The sequence below is a fragment of the Toxorhynchites rutilus genome, chromosome 3 (assembly GCF_029784135.1).
Source record: "Toxorhynchites rutilus septentrionalis strain SRP chromosome 3, ASM2978413v1, whole genome shotgun sequence".
NCBI classification, from domain to species: Eukaryota; Metazoa; Arthropoda; class Insecta; order Diptera; family Culicidae; genus Toxorhynchites; species Toxorhynchites rutilus.
Window position 1 is genome coordinate 212,379,401 of NC_073746.1, and position 20,817 is coordinate 212,400,217.

The 20,817-nt window shown below is 39.0% G+C and overlaps 1 protein-coding gene across 3 annotated transcripts in view; it reads right to left on the reverse strand.

Moving 5' to 3' along the window:
• The window catches only part of LOC129774667 (sodium-dependent phosphate transporter 2), a 101,588-nt gene that overhangs the window by 28,264 nt on the left and 52,507 nt on the right, over nt 1-20,817 (reverse strand). Inside the window, exon 1 of one of the 3 annotated variants that reach the window (XM_055778499.1) lies at nt 17,957-18,102. The exons of the other annotated variants lie outside the window; for them this stretch is intronic. The gene's annotated coding sequence lies outside the window, so the exon portion shown is untranslated. Of the gene's footprint in view, nt 1-17,956; nt 18,103-20,817 lie in introns of those variants that run through there. 3 annotated transcript variants of the gene reach the window in all.

Consider the following 20,817-nt stretch of genomic DNA (forward strand, 5'->3'; position numbering starts at 1 on the left):
TATCGTAACAAAATGATACAAATGGGAAGTTTGCTGTGATAGGAAACGGCTCCCCACACTGTCAAACTTCCGCCCCCAAAAGTTTCGCTTCGATCTCACGACATTCCGTAGACTTAAATTGTACCAATAGCAACTGTAACAGTCCGGGCCATCCAATTGAATTTTTTTCGCCGGAAAATACAACATTTCTCCATTCTAGTTTCTATTCCATGTATTGCCGGGCGAAAATGAGATGGTTCTGCTTATGGATGGTGGTCAGTTTCGGCTTCCCTTGAGGTTTCTTCCACATTATGTTTGGTGACACGTTCAAGATGCGCGCAATATGCCTCTTTGTTACTGGAACAACCGATTCTGCCTTCATGTATGAGCAGGACATCGTTTCTTGGTTGCCTCGTGTCTTATTCGACCTTTAAGACGCAAAGTAACTTTGGTGTTCCCATTTGTTGGTCGTTCTATCCCATATTTCAGGCACTATTTAAAGAAATTCCGTACCATTTTCTCAGATCGACCAATTTTTGTTACGATCGCGCGATTAGAAAACTTTTGTTCACTGAATATCTTTATTATTTTCCGCCCCTCTTCCGTCAATACAATACCTTTCGCCATTCCTTTAAATTCTACGTAGATCACTAATATGACCAACTTCTTACGTTTCACATCTAATATTAACCTTGTAAATTGAACATTCCCAAGTATTTTTTCAAAAAAGACAGATAAAGGCTTGGTGATTATAAACCTGATTTTTATGCCCTGCGGCTAAACGTATGCTCGGGAAAAAACCGACGTTTGAATGTTCATATCCACCGACGCCGCCTTGTGCGTGTGTGATTGTGACGCTCGTCCTTTCAATAAAATTGACTTAAATATACTACAACTACAGTAAATAAGTATCCCGATAAAAAGAACATTCCTTGTTGTTTTGTGAGTGTTTCAAGTTTTTTTTCCAAATGCGGCTAAACGAATGTCTATCACTGTATTACGTATGCTTAAGTATTAATTCAAGTATTCATTTTAATTTAGAAATTTCTACGTATATAAATCTACTGCGGATAATCGAAACTAATTGTATGGAACAACCCCTATTCCAGCCTCCTCCTCTACCTAGCCACGTTCAATTTTGTTCAAATGATCAAATTTATAAAGCATATTAACAAATTGTTTAAAATTTCTGATCTAAAAATTAAAAAAAATCAAAAATCGGATAATCGAATTCCGGGTAATCGAGTCTCCGGATAATCGAGTCCGACCTGTATTGTAATTTGTGTACCCTCCCCAATAGAAAAATAAATTTCAAGTCGAGAAGCGAATGAAATGAGAATGTTTAAAGCTTCACACTCAATCATTAACGATTCATGCAAACCGGAGACACTTTAGCACCCGCATACATTTGTGCAAACCGGAATGTTTGTCCGTAACACGGACTACAAAAGCGGGAACCGTGGCGTTATCGTCACTTACGATCATCTGGTTTGGCGAGTAATCGAGACAACATCAGTTGCCGGCGAGCGTCGAGCGAAAACAAAAACTGCCCTTCATAAAGCATGAGCAAAGTTTAACGCTTGCATTAAAAAATGGAAAATTTTCGAATGGTGCTAAAACAAAATACAAAAGATAATTTATTGGAACAAGGTTCCCATAAAACACAATTTTATTGACCATGTTACTTCCGACAGTTGGCCGGAACTTTCGCCATTGTTGTTCGGAAACATACTTGTTGGCATGATTTACAGTTCTTTCCTAGCTTTATTTATTAGTTTCTCCTCCGTTTTCGTTTTAGCCACAAAATTGTTGGAGTAGATCCCCCGCTTCAGGTTTGCCCAGAAATTCTCGATGGGACGAAACGGGGGACGTTCGGAGGGTCGGCGGACTTCGAGAAAAAACATCTATTTTCAAGCGGTTCATCTCCCCCAGCGACTTCTTCGCGTAATGAGCGAAACCCAGGTCCGGCCAAAACACCGTTTTCTGCTTTAGCTTCAGCTGCAGAAATGTAAGGATACAATTGATACCGAAACGGGCTTAACCGGCGGACTCAAAGTACTTGACGATGTCCACTTTCTTCGCAACGGGATAGAGATTCCAGTACGTTTGTTACGGACCCAGCTTAGATAGCAGGGCCGGACATAGAATAATTAAATATCTAAATTGAAGCGCAACGGGCGCCTTTGAAATCAATAAAAAAGAATCAATGTAAACAAAATAATGCCAGCATGAGGGAACCACATGTTTATTCCTTTCCTTCATTTTTTTTTATATAGCTTCCAAGATAAGCACGCCAGAGATTTATGACTCAACAAGCCCCAAGCAAGAATTGGGCAGAAGAAATAGGACGCTAAACGCACGCGATAATCGGCGCATAATTATGACGCAAACAAATTAAGCGTCAGGACAATAAATCATAGGTCAGCGCAAGTGCACATGGTAAAGATAGCGCATTGGGTGAAAGAATAGAAGTAGAAATTTTATTGCACTTGGACCTTTTTCGTGAGAAGCACGCAAGGCGAAAGCGCCGTATGAGCTACCCGAGAGGTGATAAAAATATATGTTTAGGTCTCGCCCCTTATCATCCCTTATTTTCGTTTACCCTTAATACCAAGCATCTAGGGAACTTTGAATCCCTAGATTTTATTTGGTGGCTCTAAAGAGGGCTGAGTCAACAAAGATTGCCAACATCTAGCGAATTTAGATTCCTTAGATTACAACGTGCAAACAACGGAGCGTAGTTGCTTCACTGTTTTGCCGTAGCTTCCGCAGTTCAACTGTTCAACGCAAAGTAACTTTGCGTTGCTAAATTTTAGTTGAAAAGTGGTCTCATCACCAGGTATCGAGCTGAATGCATAAAAAATTGGTAGCAATAATCCATTTTTGTAATGCAAGCAGTTATCCGAAATGGTTTTTTCCAAGGCTAGGGGGGAATGAACTATAAAGTGTATAGTCTCTATAATACAAAAACCGAAACCGAAACTGACGATGCAAGAAAACGGCAAGGACTTTAATATCTGAGTGAGAGAATGTATTAGATGTACCGGTAAGTTTTACAACAGATGGCGTAATTTGATTATTATTCCAGTGAATCAAATTTTTCAGACATTCGTTGGAAAGCTACTGTGATTGCGCGTCTTTTTCAGTATATGTCAAAAAGTTGAAGCGTAAACAACATAATTTTTGCCACTTCGAGAGTGTTTTTGCGGGAAGTGTTCATCACTTCAATATGAAGAAAAAAAAAGCTGCGGAAAGTCATCGCATTTTGATGGAAGTTTATGGTGACTATGTTCCAACTGAGTGAACGTGTCAGACGTGGTTTGCACGGTTTAAAAGTGGTAATTTTGACTTGGAAGACGAAGAACGTTCCGGACCGCCAAAAAAGTTTGAAGATGAAGAATTGGAGACTTTACTCGATAAAGATCCGTTACAACCGCAACAAGAACTTACAGATACACTTGAAGTAGCTCAGCAAACCATATCCGATCGTTTAAAAGGAATGCGAATGATCCGAAAGATAGGACATTGGGTGCCGTATGAATTGAAGCCACGAGACGTCGAACGCCGTTTTTCCACGTGCGAACAACTGCTCCAACGACATAAAAGGGTTTTTTTGCATCGAATAGTTACTGGCGATGAAAAGTGAGTTATGCTGGTTATGCTGTCTATTTGGTGGGACCAGCTGGGTGTGGTGTACTATGAGCTTCTAACCGAATGAAACCATTAAGGGGGACCCATACCGACTACAATTGATGCGTTTGAGCCGTACACTGAAGAAAAAACGACCACAATACGAGCAAAGACACGATAAAGTTATTTTGCAGCACGACAATGTTCAGCCGCATATCACGAAACCGGTAAAAACATACTTGGAAACGCTGAAATGGGAGGTCCTATTTCACCCGTCGTATTCTCCAGACATTGCTTCGTCCGATTACTACCTTTTTCGATCGATGCAACATAACCTGGTTGACTAGCACTTCTCCAATTTTGATGAAGTGGAAAATTGGATCGATTCGTGGTTAACCGACAAACCGGCCGATTATTTCCGCAAAGGGAACTATGAATTGTCAGAAAGATGGGAAAAACTTTCCAATTTTTTAGTTTCTTGATAGAGGAATAGTGCTATCCTTGGGACAGAGGAGTGGACTGTTCAGCCGAAAGGCGTCGTGCACAAATTACGTAACGCGAGAAGAAGGGGAGGGAGGAGGGGTCGAAGTTGCATTACTTAATGTGGACAAGAGATAGGAAATTGCTTTACGAAGGGGGGGAGGGTATCCAAGATCCGTATTTTTAACGTTACGTAATTTGTGCACGACGCCAAATATGAAGTAATTTTAGAGTTCGAGCTCGAGTTTGTTCAAGCAAATTCTTTCCATTTCTTGAAGATGTGATCGTCGACTCTTGAGCAAAGCGATTGAACGAGAAGCCTGCCTCAATTTGCTGCAGGTTTTCCAAGCTGGTTCAGTATTGTTACATGCTGTTGGAAATCTTCCACTACAGCACGTAGCCCTACATCAGATTTTCATTGCACCTTCGAGTGGACCATCAAAAACTGTAGGTCCTTCTTTTTTAATATGTAGATACTTGAATACCGATGCAGCAGAGCTCCCCAAGCACTTCATAATTATTCGCCGTAATTGTTAAGAGCTCAATCAACTTGAGAGCGCTGCCTCGCAAGGCGAACCATAATATCTGCATTTGTTTTATGCAGGAGATCTCTGACGATGCGTAAAGCAGCGAGAAAAAGAAATCCTGGAATTTCAGCCATTCATTCAGGACTTCATTCGCCTTCAAACCGTGGTAGTTCGATGAGAGGGAGGATATGAGAAATGAAGATTTGTATTTTATTATAATCAGGAACTCTCCAACTTTGGGATACTGCCGGGTCCATTGGATGGGTTAGGGATTGTAAGGTAAATATTGGGTTGGGGAAAAAGAAATGTCGTATATTGTCAATATATGGCAACACTTAAACATATCTTGTGTTGTACTTATCGCATCGGGTCATACTATACGGTTATTTAAAGACGACGATCTGTGCTACAAGTGTCGTATTGACAGTGTTGTGATTGTCCTTTTCAGTCTCAAGTTATAGCGCGTCAAAGATGTAGTCCACCAAGCAAGAAATTTGCCATATTTTATGTTTTTACTACCTGCGAGGTAAAACTGCAACGAAGGCGGCCGAAAAAAATCGTGTACTTTATGGACCCGATACTGTAACGATTCGCACAGCACAGCGTTGGTTTGATAGATTTCGTTCTGGTGTAGTGGCTGTCGAAGATACACCCCATACTGGTAGGCCAATCGTCGTGGAAACCGATAAAATCGTTGAAGTCATCCACTATGAGCTGCTCAACTATGGCCAGACCCTCAACTCGGTTCTCTACTGTGAGCAGCTTGGCCATTTGAAGCAGGCGATTGACCAGAAGCGGCCAGAAGTGATCAATAGGAATGGTGTTGTTTTCCACCAGGACAACGCTCGGCCTCACACATCTTTGATGGCCCGCCAGAAGCTACGGGAGCTCGGATGGGATGTCCTATTGCACCCACCGTGTAGTCCGGACCTGGTTCCAAGTGATTATCATCTCTTCCGGTCCATGCAAAACGCTCTTGGTGATACTAAGTTGGCCTCAAAAGAGACTTGCGAAAATTGACTGTCTGAGTTTTTTGCAAATAAGGAGGGGGGATTTTTAAGTTGCCTTCTAAATGACAACAAGTTTGCGAACGAAACGGCGCATATTTGACTTAAATTGGATAATTTTAAGTATGTTAAATAAAGCGTCGAATTTTGATCAGAAATACATTTCTTTTTCCCCAACCCTATATATTGAATGCGAAACCGGTAGATGGAAGTAATTTTTAGTTCCAACGGCAAACAGCCTGGAATCTCGTAGGCTTGAGAATAGCAACGGTAACGATTGGAGAATACACCAGCATCAACAGCAACAGTACCAATATGGGAACGCAGATTCTAGATACACGCCAGGAAAACGGATGGAAATCTAAATTGGTCAAAAGAAGATACAGAAAGTATCTCTCATGAAAGTTTTATGAGTGTGACAGATACTCACCCGAAGCATGTGTTCAACAGAACTTGTACTTTTTGAGCAGATCTTTAATACAAGCAAAAGTAAAAGTCTTATCACGACACCAAACTTATCAATGGTTATTGGTTTAATTGGCACCTCTAGAATCGTAAAATACCATGCCAAGCCAATATTCTATCATAAAATGGTCAACCAAGCGCTACATCTTAGAATATAATATACATTAACAACTAACTCAATGAAGGTAAGCCTTTTTGGGCAAAGTTGCAATTTCTGATGCAAAAAAATAGAAAGCGATAAATCCTATTAGCTGTCTCCACACACGTGTTTATTCTACAAACATGGTAATCAAATGATTTTAAATCATCATTTCAATTTAACACAACCAACCGACAGACACGTGCTGATAAATGAAAAATGGAAAAATGGATGGATGAAAAAGAGACTCTCATGCATGTTTCCGTGCACACTAATAATGAGATAAATGGCTGTAGCTGTAAGTATACATACGGTGAGTTAATGGGAAGTACGGGGAGACTATATAATCAGCATCCAAAAGTTCTGTCCTAGAGCGCCATATATAACTGACGTAGAGAAAAAAAAACATCACACGTTATGACTGCTCCCATTATAACTGGGGGGAAGAACAACGCGAAGGATTCGCACTTTCACGAACTTGACCTTCGTCAACATCAAAACACACACGAATACAACGAACAGAAGAAACCGCTCAGTGCGAAATAAAACCACTCAGAATTGGCAAACGGTTTACCCTTTATTACAGGAAAAACAAAACTGACACGAAGGAAAAACCGTCTATGATCCAGTATTGAAGGAACGGATCTCACGACGATTTTAAGAGTGTTTCTTTAGTTGTCCGTGCAATGGTCGAAATGGAGCGTATCTGCAAAGCCGAACCAACGCGTTTATGCGATTCGATCCGTTTTCTCGAGTAGCAGAGGAACTGTATTTCATTTTCGGACGTAAAACAAATAAAAATTGATATACCCCACCACTCTTGTTCTTCCATCGCTACCAAAATATATACACTTCCATGGAATCGCAGTAAATGACATCATTCGCAAAAGGGAAAAATCGAGCAGCTAAAAATGCTAAATATGAACTTAGATCTATGCCAAAACAAAAATCTGCATCTACGATAAATCCACGTGCCGCGCCCAAACGCAGGCAGGCAAGCGGTTTTGATGAGAAACTGTCACGATACCAAACAAAGATAGGGCTTGTTTACATTCGGTGTCCATTCTCGTGTGTGTTAAATGTTTGGTTTTACTGAAAGGTTGACATAGTTGGAAACAATTCCTGGAAACCATATGCTGGTAGTCAAAACATATAGCACTGGACGACGATACGTAAGTGTTTAACCCTCCTATACTCGCGTGCAAAATCATAAGACGTATACTCGCGCACGGTGTCCCAGACCGAAAATTGAACTTCTCTGTAATGTTTCCATTGTGTATTTTTCAGGCTTCATTGGCATTTATTTGAAGAAGAGGGTATGATTAAATAAAAAAAACTCCAAAAAATATGTTTTCTTCATCTTTATTATGTTTTAATAGTCATCTAATTCAGCCTCCTCAAAACAGAGTAATTTTTGATACTCCAACACAAATAACGAAATTCGAATTGTTCACTGTTATTAATTAAAAGTAAGCAACTGAATATAATTCATGGAAGTATAAAGAGCTATAAAACATTTTATGCAGTTGTTGCGTATTTTTCGGGTCTTTTATCAAAGAGAAGGATGTATAACGACTTTCTAGACAATTACCAGATGATAAAGGTTCTGGAATATAAAGTTTGCATATTTCTAATATTCTTTGTCTCTGTATTCCTGGAAAAAAAATTAATGCCTTTTTTAGATGACATAAAAGGATTTCTAGGAACTTCCTTTTCTTCTTCTTGTTTTCTTGACGATATTGCCCATTATAAAAAAATATCCACGAAACTGTAACTGTTAAAAATTACCATAAGCCACCGATTAGTTTATAGTTTACTGTTTACAATTATTCCACAAGTGAAATTCTTTCACAAGTGTGTATATGTATGACCATTATGTTTAGCGAATAACTATACGAAAGTCAAACATTTATATTTTGTTTTTGAACGTATGAATCTAACCACGAATATATCGACGAATGGTTATTATATGGATCCGTTCAATCCAGTTACAAAAGGGACTGAAATCAAATAAGAATAGTCCGGTAATGATCTTATGCATTATATGCAATAAATATTCCACGCCACTAACATTTCATTCAACAATATTCTAGAATACGAAAAAAGGCACTTGTCCAAAAAAGTTACTCCTATACTCGCGTCGGTGTGTCAGACCGAAAGTGTTAAAAAAGTGGCACACGTCCCCTTTGTACCAACACATGCGATACGCCAAACGATGACGAACGACGAACAACGAAGCTAGAAAGAATCGAAAAGTCGTAGTGTTGATATTTTCTGAGAAATGAACGAATTACTGATTTCTCGGTCTGACAGACCAATGCGCGAGTATACGAGTGTTAACCATCACTTTTCTTCAAATTTGTCAAATCACCGGTAAGTTTTCTCATTTTGACTCCATAAATATTGATGTTAAAAAAGGGAGAAAGATGAACATGTTGTTTTGAAAACAATTTGATGATTTCCTCCGTCTTTTTCTTAACAGGTGCCCACTAACTACGTTCGCAAAAGCAACCGGAAGTCATGGACGAATCAACGGATGGAAGAGGCTGTGAAAGCTGTGATGGAAGGGTTCCCCGTAAAAACTGTTGCGTTGAATTACTGTATTCGACGAACAACACTAATAAGGCACCTCAAAAATCCCAATGAGCGGGATTCAAAAAGGAATTCCAATCTTTCATTCCGCATGCCGGAAGCTACCTCTGCGGCACGTGCTAGAGGGTGTAATAAGATCTTTGTTGCAGCGTTTTACGACTTATTGGAAGATATACTGAGAAATCCGAAAATCACGGCAAATCGAATTTTCAACGCGGATGAAAAAAAAAACTCACAGTGCAGACCAGTGTCTGCACTGTGAGTATTTTTTATAATTTTGAATAAAATTGTTGTTCATGAAAGTATAATTTTAATTTGAGGTCTCCCCAAAACAACGTAAGGTTGGAGCTCAAAAAGGAAAAAAGCAGGTAGGAGGAATTACGTCTGCTGAGCGTGGACAAACGGTAACCGCACTGATGTGCATGTCAGCATCTCCCACCTTTACTCATTTTCCCGCGTTTGAAAATGCACGAAGCACAAGAATTTGGTTCCATATGGAGCACCTTTCTTTAGGTGCTCCATACGGAACCAAATTCTTGTGCAATGCATCAGGATATATGGACCATGATATATATACAGTGACTGGTTCGACCATTTTGTAGAGAATGTGCGTCCATCCGAAGATAATCCAGCCTTACTTATTATCGACGGACATTCCTCCCACACGAAAAACCTAGCATTTATCGAAAAAGCTAGAAGTAACTTCGTCACTGTCCTGGTCTTACCAACTCACTGTAGCAATAAATTACAGTCACTTGACGTAACTTTTATGGTACCTTTTAAGTCATATTACGCAGCGGAAGTGGAAAGATTTCTTAAACTGCACCCGGGACGGGTAGTCGATCAATACGAAATAACTAAGCTCATGACACCTGCTTCCATGAAAACTGCTACCATAAACGTAGCAATTAATGGATTCTCCAAAACAGGCATCTGACTCTTCAATCGCCATCAATTTGATGATGATGCCTTTGCCACAGTGACAGAAAAACTAGATGATTTGGTCCCTGATTGTGGCAATAAATCGAATGGCGGTGGCTCTTCTTGTGATGACAAATGAGTGCAAGTGGATCTCAAAGACTTCATGGCGTAATTAAAATCAAGAAGCAACTCAAGGCCGTTGTTTCGAGTGGCACCGTCAGCTAAATCGCCGCTACCAAAAATGATTACCCCACGAGTTAATAAAAGAAAAAGTAATGGAGAGAAAGCAACAGATATAACAACTGATCTGTATTCTGACTGTCTGAAGAAGGTAAAGGCTTCGAAGGACATCCAGGCTATCAAAAAGCAGCATAAGACTCGAATGCGAAAAACTAAAGAAAAACCATCGTGCAGAGCCAACACGTCATCAGACAGTCTATGTGAGATGTGTGGGGATCAGTTTTCAAATTCAGATGCCGGGACCGGATGGCAACTTTGCCTTTGCCTGTGTCTGAACTGGTTTCATTCGGGATGCCTAACTGTTGCAAGAACAATCTGTCATAACCATTTACCAGCGAAGGTTATCTTTTGATTCTATGTTATTCACATTGGTTTTATCTTTAAGTTCTTTTTAAATAAACAAAGAATTAAAGTAAAATGTGCAAAACGGCATGATGATTATTTAAATATCTATAAACATCTACATAACACGTGAAAATTGTATGTTTTCGCATTACAAAATTTATTGAGTTTCAAAATATAAATTTTCAGTTAGTGTCCATCTCTCCCACCCCAGGTGTCCATCTTTCCTCCCAAGTGGCCGTCTTTCACGACTCGATCTTATTTTTTTCAAAGATTCCGTACACATTAATTTTGAAAAATTTCTGCCTGAAATACAATTTTTATCATAAAAAGAAACTTGGGCTATCGATTCGTGGAGAGATAGCTATATATTTTTTGTGAAATTCACGGAAAAAATCAACTTTTACTAAAGGTGTCCGTCTTTACCACCTTTCCCCTACAAATTTTCTACTAGAATCATTCTCACCTCCCATCAGATGTGTGTAATATGGCGTGCATCACATGATTTCTAATAACAACAATTCCGACACACAGAAGAAAGCACAGCGTATTTAATACACACACACAACGACGAGCAACCGAGAAGGCAACGTGTATTAACGTAAAGCAGGAAAAAAAGGAAAAAGTGCACCCGTGGCCGAGTGGTTAGCGTCTCACATTATCATGCCGGGTGTTCGGGTTCGATTCCCGTTCTGGGCGGGGGATTTTTCGTCAAAGAAATTTCTTTCGACTTTCACTGTGGTCACGCGTATTCTAGAGCTTGCCCCTCGGAATACATTCAAGGCGTGTTATTTGGCTTAAGAAATCTCAACTAAGTATTAATAAATGACGCTAGTTAATGCATACGTTGAGACGGCAAAAGTTCCACAGGGAACGTTAACGCCATTCAAGAAGAAGAAGGAAAAAAAGGAAATCGATCAGTAAACGGCGAGGATTTGAATTATTTTCTTGGGGAAACTTTTTTTATGCGGTCCCTATACACCACATGAAAAAAGTTCTTTTCAAATTGTGTAGCGAACAGGGCCCGAAATCTTCGAAGATGAAAAATGAAAATCAACTCTCCTCTCAGTAGCTTCGTTTCGACCAGGACTACAACATAATTTGAATTGACTAAAGCCTGTCCACGTTAAATTTCGGACACTTTTCTTTCAGTGTAGTTTATGAAATATTTCACTTACATGACAGTTGGAACCCTCCTCTTTATTTCGATGTCCAACATGTTACATTCTTCTTTAGTTTGGTAAAATGGCGTCGAATCAAGTGGAAGTACGCAAACGCGCGAACGGCAGCAAAATCCAACACTGTCGGTACGCGATCTCGCCAAAAAGCTAAATCTGCCGAAGAGCACCATGTTTAGTGTGTGCAAATCGTTTGACCAGCGCTTAACTGTGGATCGGAAGGTTGGAAGCGCAACAAATCGAAAAGTATGCTCCCGACAGATGGACCGAAAGGTGGTTGTTGAAGGCGTACAAAGTGAAAAAGGTGCCCAATCGTGATGATAAGCAAAATTTCACTGCAAAAAGCCGTGCTAAGGTGCTCTACACCCAGTTTTTGCAAAAATGTTTTTGCAAGAATGCCGTAGCCGAGTGTTTCCGGACCAAGAAGCAGTCTAAATTCCCCAAAAAGATATAAGTCTATTTTCTGAAATAAACAAGCCGTTTTGTTTTATTACGTGAATTTTTGTTTTGCTGGCCTCATTTTGGTGTCCGAATTTTAACGTGGACAGCGCTTTAGAAAATGAATTGACGACCGTTGAGAGCGAGGATCACTGATGAACTATTCTAGTAAATGATTATTCTAATTGACGTGACTAATGACTACAAATCAGTTTCTTCATTCAACTGACTTCAATCCACATTTCTACCCCCCTAGGATCGAAATTGTTACCCGCGTACGCAATCCTAATTTTACGTCCATACAAAGTGGAACGAAAAGTTGATTTCTAATGAAAAAAGGAGTTACACCATTAATGGACGGTTTGTTGTCTACCCACCGTGAGTTCAAACCAACGAACTTAAATCAGGTATGCTATAAACTTACTCGCGTTAGTATTAGTAAATAGTGAGCGAAAAAGCGTGCAATTTGGGAGGAATTCTAAACAAGAGTTTGAACTTGTGAAAAAACATACAGAAAAACGGGTTTGTATAAAAAAAATTCACAAAATTGTCAGTGGTCTTGAACACAACACTGCACGCTATTTCATATATGTGAATAATTTTAGTGTACAATACGAACAAATCTAGCCTACCTGTAGTATATATTTTTTTTCTGTATTATAGTGACTTTCAACGCTTCTGGCTTGTTCGTCACATTTACCTTCCATTTTGGAAGAATGTCGGGAGTGAGAATTGAACTCGTGATCTGGAGCGTGAGAAGTATGGATGTTACCTCCACGCCAGATCGGCTCCTACCTGTAGTATATGTCAAACCTAGGGATTGCATTACCGTGCCAAAATTTCAATAACCGGTCATTCGGTAATGAACATTTCATTACCGGTAAAACCGTTAAAAACATACTTTAAAATAAACCATTTCCTGCAGAAACGGCTTTTGTTTATAATGATTAGTTTACAAAAAAAAAACATTTTGAATTTTTTTGCTGGTTCAAGTAATACTTAAGGACACAGAGAATGTTATTTGTGTCGTAGATCGGATCTCATTAACAAAGTTTCCAGAAGAGAAAAAAACGCCCGTTTAAAGTCCAATTATGTTTGGTAGAAGAGTATCTAATACCATTGTCATGTGTTTACCTCTGATGCCCTCTATACGAAAACTCTTGTCCGAGGGTTTTCATCAATCCGTTTATAGACGTTGAGCTTGGGCTAGACGTTGATACCTTTGACTGTTGCAATCGTCGTGAAAGTTTGATGCTCCTTAATGCTCAACTGTTCAGCAGGATTCCCATCGTCCAGCGGTTTTTTTCCTCCTGTTGTTCAGCTACTCAATCAATATCCATCATCGTTAAAGTTGATCAAGTCAGGAACAATTTCAAATGCCTGCTTGATCAATGCCGCAACGTTTGATAGAAAACATAATTGTGTCACGACCACGAGCAGAATGATAATTCATATACGGGAACAAATCTGCATAAACGAAACGTCCTTCTGCAATCCTTAAATCAGGGGTTTAAGCAGCTACTTCGAAACTTTGAATGGTTACTCCGATAGCTGTTCTAGCATAAAGTGCAATCTGACGTCAGCTTCAAAAAGGGTGCATTTCTTCCGCAATAGGAGTTCAACAGCGACCAGAACTGGTTCGAGGGCATCAACCAATTTCTTTATCGCTGTCAGTTCTTCATGGCTGAAACTTGTCTTGTGTTTCGTTTTCAGATCTAGCAGCGATTTTTGAACTGAATTTCAGAGGTCGTAGAATCGGTGCAACACTGCCAGTTGTGTTTTTCGATATTAATTGTTTCTCAAGCAATATTTCAAAGCGGCATAAAGGCATATATAATTTATGGTGTAGAAATAAAAATTACCGAAATTACCGGTTATTGATTGTAATTTTACTGTTTGACGCTAACCACTTGGCCACGGGAGCACAATTTCGTCATAGTCCCCTGATTATCGTCAGTTGAATATGACTATGCCGAGCCCTGGTAGCGAGCACTATTTTTTAAAGCTACTAGTGAAATCTTGTTCGTTTTCTTGTTGTGCGGTTCCTATCCATCGCACGAAAAAACAGGAAGTGGGTTATATCTGTGCTATAACCGCAAGGTTGACGTAAGACTATCGTTGATTTAGTGGTCTTTTGTTTGAAGTTGAATCTGAATCCGTTCCGAATGAATGAAGAAATGAATATTTGGGGGACTTCGAAAACGAGAGCATTACATTGGAGGCACAAGGTTAGCATACAATATTGGATACGAAAATATTATACTGATGGGGAAGAATAATCTTTAGAAGGTTCGCTGTTAATTGCACAAACCAAATGTATTTGGTCGCAGTATTATATGGATGGAAAACATTAAAATATACTCCTTCGCTTGAATGTAATTTTCAATTCCAAGTTCCCCAGATTATTTTCATCTTTCCAGATTCTTCTCGATGCTGGATAACAAACCAAACGAAAAGAGTTGCGCGCGTGTATGTGTGTGATGTGGATGCTCCGATGCCTCAAGCGGAACCGTTTTTCGATGCTGGTACTTTCTTGGTCGCTTTTTAGTGGCATCACTCTCCTCCTGATGGATGCCCTTCTGGCCTAAGGTGTACAAACAGTTTCTTGGTGACACCGTTCATCAGCGCTTTCATGATGAACTTCACCACCAGCTTCACCACAACAGCGACGACATGCTCCAATCGCTGTTCAATTATAACTGAGTGAATTTCCGAGTGGCGCTTTTATATACCGATTGGTGATTTCAATACCCTGTTTTGAAAGCAATTTTAAGACTATTGAAACATGTTTTTGGATCGTAAAGTAACAAGTATATAACGCGTAGATATTTTATCTTTCGAAGGAAGTGTATATCATACCATTTCGTTCAGTTGTTTAGGAACTATTATCGCTCAAAATCTCGTTCTCCAGCGTAACGCTTTCGTTTTCGAAACCTTGATTTTACACCCCGGTATAGAAATGAAAGACGTAGTCCTACGCAAATGAGTACAAAAGTACCCGCTGATTGCATCTAATTTGCAATGATAGTATCCCCAGGCTCCATGGTTTTGAAGTATGTTTAGGGAAACATTCCAATTTGTTAAAGCGGAAACGAGTTCAAAAATACCCGCTGCTTGCATCTATTTTACCATGCTGATTTTCCCCAGGCTCCATGATTTTGAAGTTTATGTTAGGAAAACATTCCCATTTGCAAAAGCGCAAACGAGTACAAAAGTACCCGCTGATTGCATCTTATTTGCAATGCCAGTTTTCCCAGTTTTCTCATGGTTTTGAAGTCTGTGTTAGTGAAACATTCCTTTTTGCAAAAAACGCAAACGAGTACAAAAGTTCCCGCTGCTTGCTTCTAATTTGCAATACCAGTTTCCCCTGGCTCCATGGTTTTGAAGTCTGTGTTAAGGAAACATCCATTCATTCCAGCGATGGTAACTCAATCGTTACGCAATCATAACTGAGTGACACTCGCTTTTATGCCGATTGGTGTGATTTCAATAGCCTGTTTTGAAAGCAATTTTAAGGCAATTGAAACAAGTTTTGACTAAGGATTGCGTTTTTCATTTCTATACTGGGGTGTAAGTTCAAGGTTTCGAAAACGAAAGCGTTACGACCGAGAACGAGATTTTGAGCGTTAATAGCTCCTAAACAACTGAACGAAATGGTCATTCGAAAGATAAAATATCCACGTGTTATATGCCTGTTACTTTTTGATCCAATAACTTGTTTTAATAACCCTAAAATTGCTTTCAAAACAGGCTATTGAAATCGCACCAATCGGTATATAAGCGAGTGCCGCTCGGAAATCCACTCAGTTACGATTGCGCAACGATTGAGGTACGATCGCCGAAATGGATGGATGTTTCCCTAACACAGACTTCAAAACCATGAAGCCTGGGGAAAGATACAAACTACGAGTACTTTTGTTCTCGCTTGCATTTTTGCAAACCGGAATGTGTTTTCCCAATACAGATTCCGAAACCAAGAAGTTGGGAGAATCGGCATTGTAGATACATTCAAGTCGGCAATACTTTTATACCCCCAAACATTTTTACACTCCAGAATCCGTTTTGCTATCACGGTCTACAAAAACGGCTATCACGGTCTACAAAAACGGGTGTTGTACCCAATGAGGATCATCCGAGGTGGGATTATTGTTAATTGAAGAAATACCATTGATTACTAAGCCAACGGCAGTCCTACGTCAATCTTGCGATTATATCATAGGTATAACCCATCCATAGTTTTTGGATCAAAAAGTAACAAGCATAGAACGCGTAGACATTTTATCTTTCGAATGAAGTGTATATCATACCATTTCGTTCAGTTGTTTAGGAGCTATTAACACTCAAAATCTCGTTCTCCGGCGTAACGCTTGTTTTCGAAACTTTGAACTTACACACCAGCATAGAAATGAAAGACGTAGTCCTACGTCAAAAAGGTTTGACTGTAATAGGCGAATTGTTTTTGAAATATTAACTTTTCAAATGCTGACGTTGAAAATGAAATGTGTTAACGTGTGTGGATTGCCAATAAATGTAAAAATTGGCAATATGTGAAAATTAATAACCAACAAACACAAGTGATAGACAATGACTTCTTTTGAGTATTCTGATTCTTCTTTAGCACTATCTTTTCCTTTTGTTAATACTATTTTGGGATTGAATCGAAAGCATACAAAATTTGCCACAAATTTTGACGTCATAGCGATTTATCTCTGCCTGAGGACGCGAAATTAGCGAGGCGGAAGACAAATTTGGTAGGCAGATACAAATGAACGAAAATTGTAAACATGAAATTTGCCTTGGCCTAAATTCGATGTGTATCGAGAAAAAAATCGGAACAAATTTGCAACTGAGATTTTCATGATGTACAGATAAATATATTTTTTGAAACAATTTTAATTTATTCATAAATCTCATTAATCTGAGTTCAGAGCTAATAAATTACCCTCTTTCGGGGAGAAGCAGCATTTGAATTCGTATTTTGCAGAAAAAAAGCACACTTGCACTTATTTCGAAGCAGACACACGAGACAGCAAATAACTCACTCGTGCGATTCGTATGTATAGCCATACGTTCTCAGTAATCGTAATTCTTGAGTATTGTTTGTGTTTATTTTTATCCAACATGGTCTTCGAACCGAGAAACTAGAGCTCACGAGTGTATTCCCACATCCTACCGGCGGCGCCGCGGCTGGCTCCCGTGTCTAACCTTCAATCCACAGAAATTTTTCGCATCCACACTCAAGGTTTCCAAAGGAACGAACGAGCTGCTGGAGGATCAAACGCCGCCCTGTGTTGGGACAAGAGGACAACTTCCCGCGCTAATATACGTTGTTTCCGCGAAGGACACTCACCGTTTGCTTCCGCACAAACGTAGAGTTTGCTTTGGCTGTGTGATGTTTTGTTTGGTCAGACATTTATAGCACGAAACCGTCTCTCTATTTTCGGTCAACACACATTTCCCGTTTGAGGAGGCTCAAAGGCATCCCCATTCATTTGTCAACATTTTTGTGTCACGTTTTACAGATATACCTTCTGTACTGTGCTCTCTAGCGTCTCTACCGACGCTAGCTATATAACTCTCGTCACCGAAACGAAAATAACCATCGGAAAACGATTCATCATGTAAAGAATAAAACTGGCGCGGTGACTGTAGTGTGTATCTAATTGTTCAAAGTACATTTTCTCGCAAAGATATGAGCATCGAATTGAAGATAACACTTTTAAATACAATCTGCCATTTTAGTTTGTCGCAAATTTTATTTGATTTTCATAAACTGATATTCATCCAATGACTTTAATAAAAGGTAAAAAAATCAGCCAATTGTAGGAATGAGATGTCTCAGAGAATTGAGGATCTGGAGTACGGAGCTACAACATCCACTTTCATAAGATATCGTGGTGAGATAGAGGTACTTACAAGTTCAAAACTAAATTTTAAAAATCATACTCATTTGTCAACTACTGAACCAAAATCGCCGCGACTCTAATCTTTCTAATCATTTTCTTATACTATGATTACCTTCAATCGGTGCTTTCGTTGACCTATGACCATGAGGTTCGCTCTTTCTCAACACACTGGATAACCCTGTGCTTCATTCGAATCTTCGTTGAAAAATAACTGAGACAACAAACTCACGCGCGACTTGTTCAATGAAAATGTGTTTCAGTACTGTGATACACACCCCGCCACTATCGACGACAGCTGCAATAAAATTGTGTATGACGAATGGAAATAACGTCAACCAATTTCTAGCCATCTCCAGTTTATTTTCCACGATGACTGATTAAAGCATATAAATCTTATTAGGGCTCGAAAACAGCAACAAAGTTGACTTTGGGATTGAATGTTTCCGAAGTAAATCACCTCATCCTCTCCCTCTCTATTATTTCTGCGTTGTCAGTACGAGGAATTAGTGTGTGGAATGCAAATCACGACCAGATTCCGGAATCAATTGTCCACTCTCGGATCTCGGCTTCACCTTCAGCTGTTGATTGATTAGCAAGCAATGCCGCTCCAAGAACAGATATGGCTCAAGAATTAAAATGTAATAATATGCACACCTTCCGCTGCACAATTAGAGAGTGGCTTACCGTAAAGACTGATAAATTACTCGCCCACGTGTCGGTGTTTTATCGTGCAGAGCGAATCAAAATAAAGAGAAAATAAAATACAAATGAGAGGGCGTGTAAATCACCGCGTGGAACTGGTTCAATAGGAGAAAAAAAAGTGTCCGCCGCACTTTCGATGCTATCGCTGACAGAAAAACAATACAAAACGGGTATCATGAGTTGTTAGTTGAATTTCTTAGGAAATGGCATGCGGTTAATTCGGAGGCGCAGCACAACCGGTTGCATTTGTGTCTTACAATATTTTCTCTGGAATGTAACTACTGATAAAGTTGTTAAAACATACATTATGAACCCGCAACTCAGGCACAATAAATGACGGAATGTTTTCTTGTGTGAAATATTATTTACAAATGAAATGACACCTATTTCATGATAAAAAAATATATGGAATTTTAAATTGTGATTGCAACAGAATGGTAATATAAAAAACAATAAACCTTCAACAATAAAATTCCTGGGAAGACCTGTTCTGATGTCCATGACGAAGATTTACATAAACAACTGTATGGAGCAGTTCCACACAAAAGGGATAAAAAGATCAATTATGTTCCCACCTTCACTTCCTGCAACTCTCTTCGTCTCCACACAAAATGTTTTGTTTTTTAATTCCTTGTGATCAATTCAAATAGAGACTGTTGGAGAGATTTATCATTTGGTGGAAAAGGGCATGAGCAGCACGAGAACCTCTACAATAAGACTGAGTGAACACCTATTCCATTTAATCAACCAAACGATGCATTCCGAAATTCATATTTTCATGTTTCCATAATGTCTTATTTTTATATTATATATATATATATATATATATATATATATATATATATATATATATATATATATATATATATAATATAATATATATATATATAATATAATATATATATATATATATAATATAATATATATATATATATATATATATATATAATATAATATATATATATATATATATATATATATATATATATATAATATAATATATATATATATATATATATATATATATATAATATAATATATATATATATATATATATATATATATATATATATATATATATAATATAATATATATATATATATATATATATATATAATATAATATATATATATATATATATATATATATATAATATATATATATATATATATATATATATATATATATAATATAATATATATATATATATATATATATATATATAATATAATATATATATATAGTATATATATATATATAATATAATATATTATATTTTTATATTTTTATATTTCCATATTTTCTTGGCAGACTAATCTCACTTCTTAACTAGGCGAACCTAGTCAGAATTTTCACCTGTCCCCGGGCTTCTGAATGCCAAAGGGGGACTAGGCTCTGCGGAATGCACGTATCTGCATGCTCGTGCTGTTTTAGTCCTGACCGAGGAATTGTCGGACAATCGCGCAGGTGCTAAGGATGACCGACTTTTGGATGCCGGCCTATTCCTTCTCGATGTTTAACACCTTTAGCGCTTCCAGAAGTGTCTTCGGGATAATTCCAGTTCCAGAGAGAACGACTGGAACAATTCTTGGGACCTCCCTTAGCCCTCACAGTTCCTTGAGCTCCACGGCTAATGGTCGGTACTTGCAGATTTTGCGACCGTGGGTCTCCTCCAGATTCTGGTTCAGTGGAATAGCGACATCGATGATGGTGACTTTGCGGTCGCTCTTGTCGTAAACCATTATATCTGGGCGGTTGTGGTGGATCGAGAGGTCGGTCAGAACAGTGCGATCCCAGTACAGCTTGAAACGGTCATTTTCCAGGACAGGTGCAGGCAGGTACCGGTAGTTTGGTACGTTGTCTTCCAGCAGAGCACATTGGAGCGCCAGTTGTCGATGAACAATACGGGCCACGTTGTTGTGGCGCTCGGTGTAGGCTGCGTTGGCCAAAACGGGACAGCCTCCCATAATGTGCTCTATGTTTTCACCTGGTTGATGGCACATCCGGCAAATGTCATCAACGTCTTGATGCCAGACGTACCGCCTGCAGTTTCTCATCGGCATTATCCTGTCCTGGATGGCTATCATGTCGGCTTCTACTACTGAAGAGAGTTCACCACGCGTTAGCCACAGATTAGATGCGGCCTTGTCGACGTGTGGCCGGTCCAGTTGATGGGGGTGGGCACCATGCACTGCCTTCTGCTTCCAAGCTACAATCTTCTCCTCCACTGTCTGCAGATTGCAGTTTAGTTGGTACTTCGCTTGCGCCAAG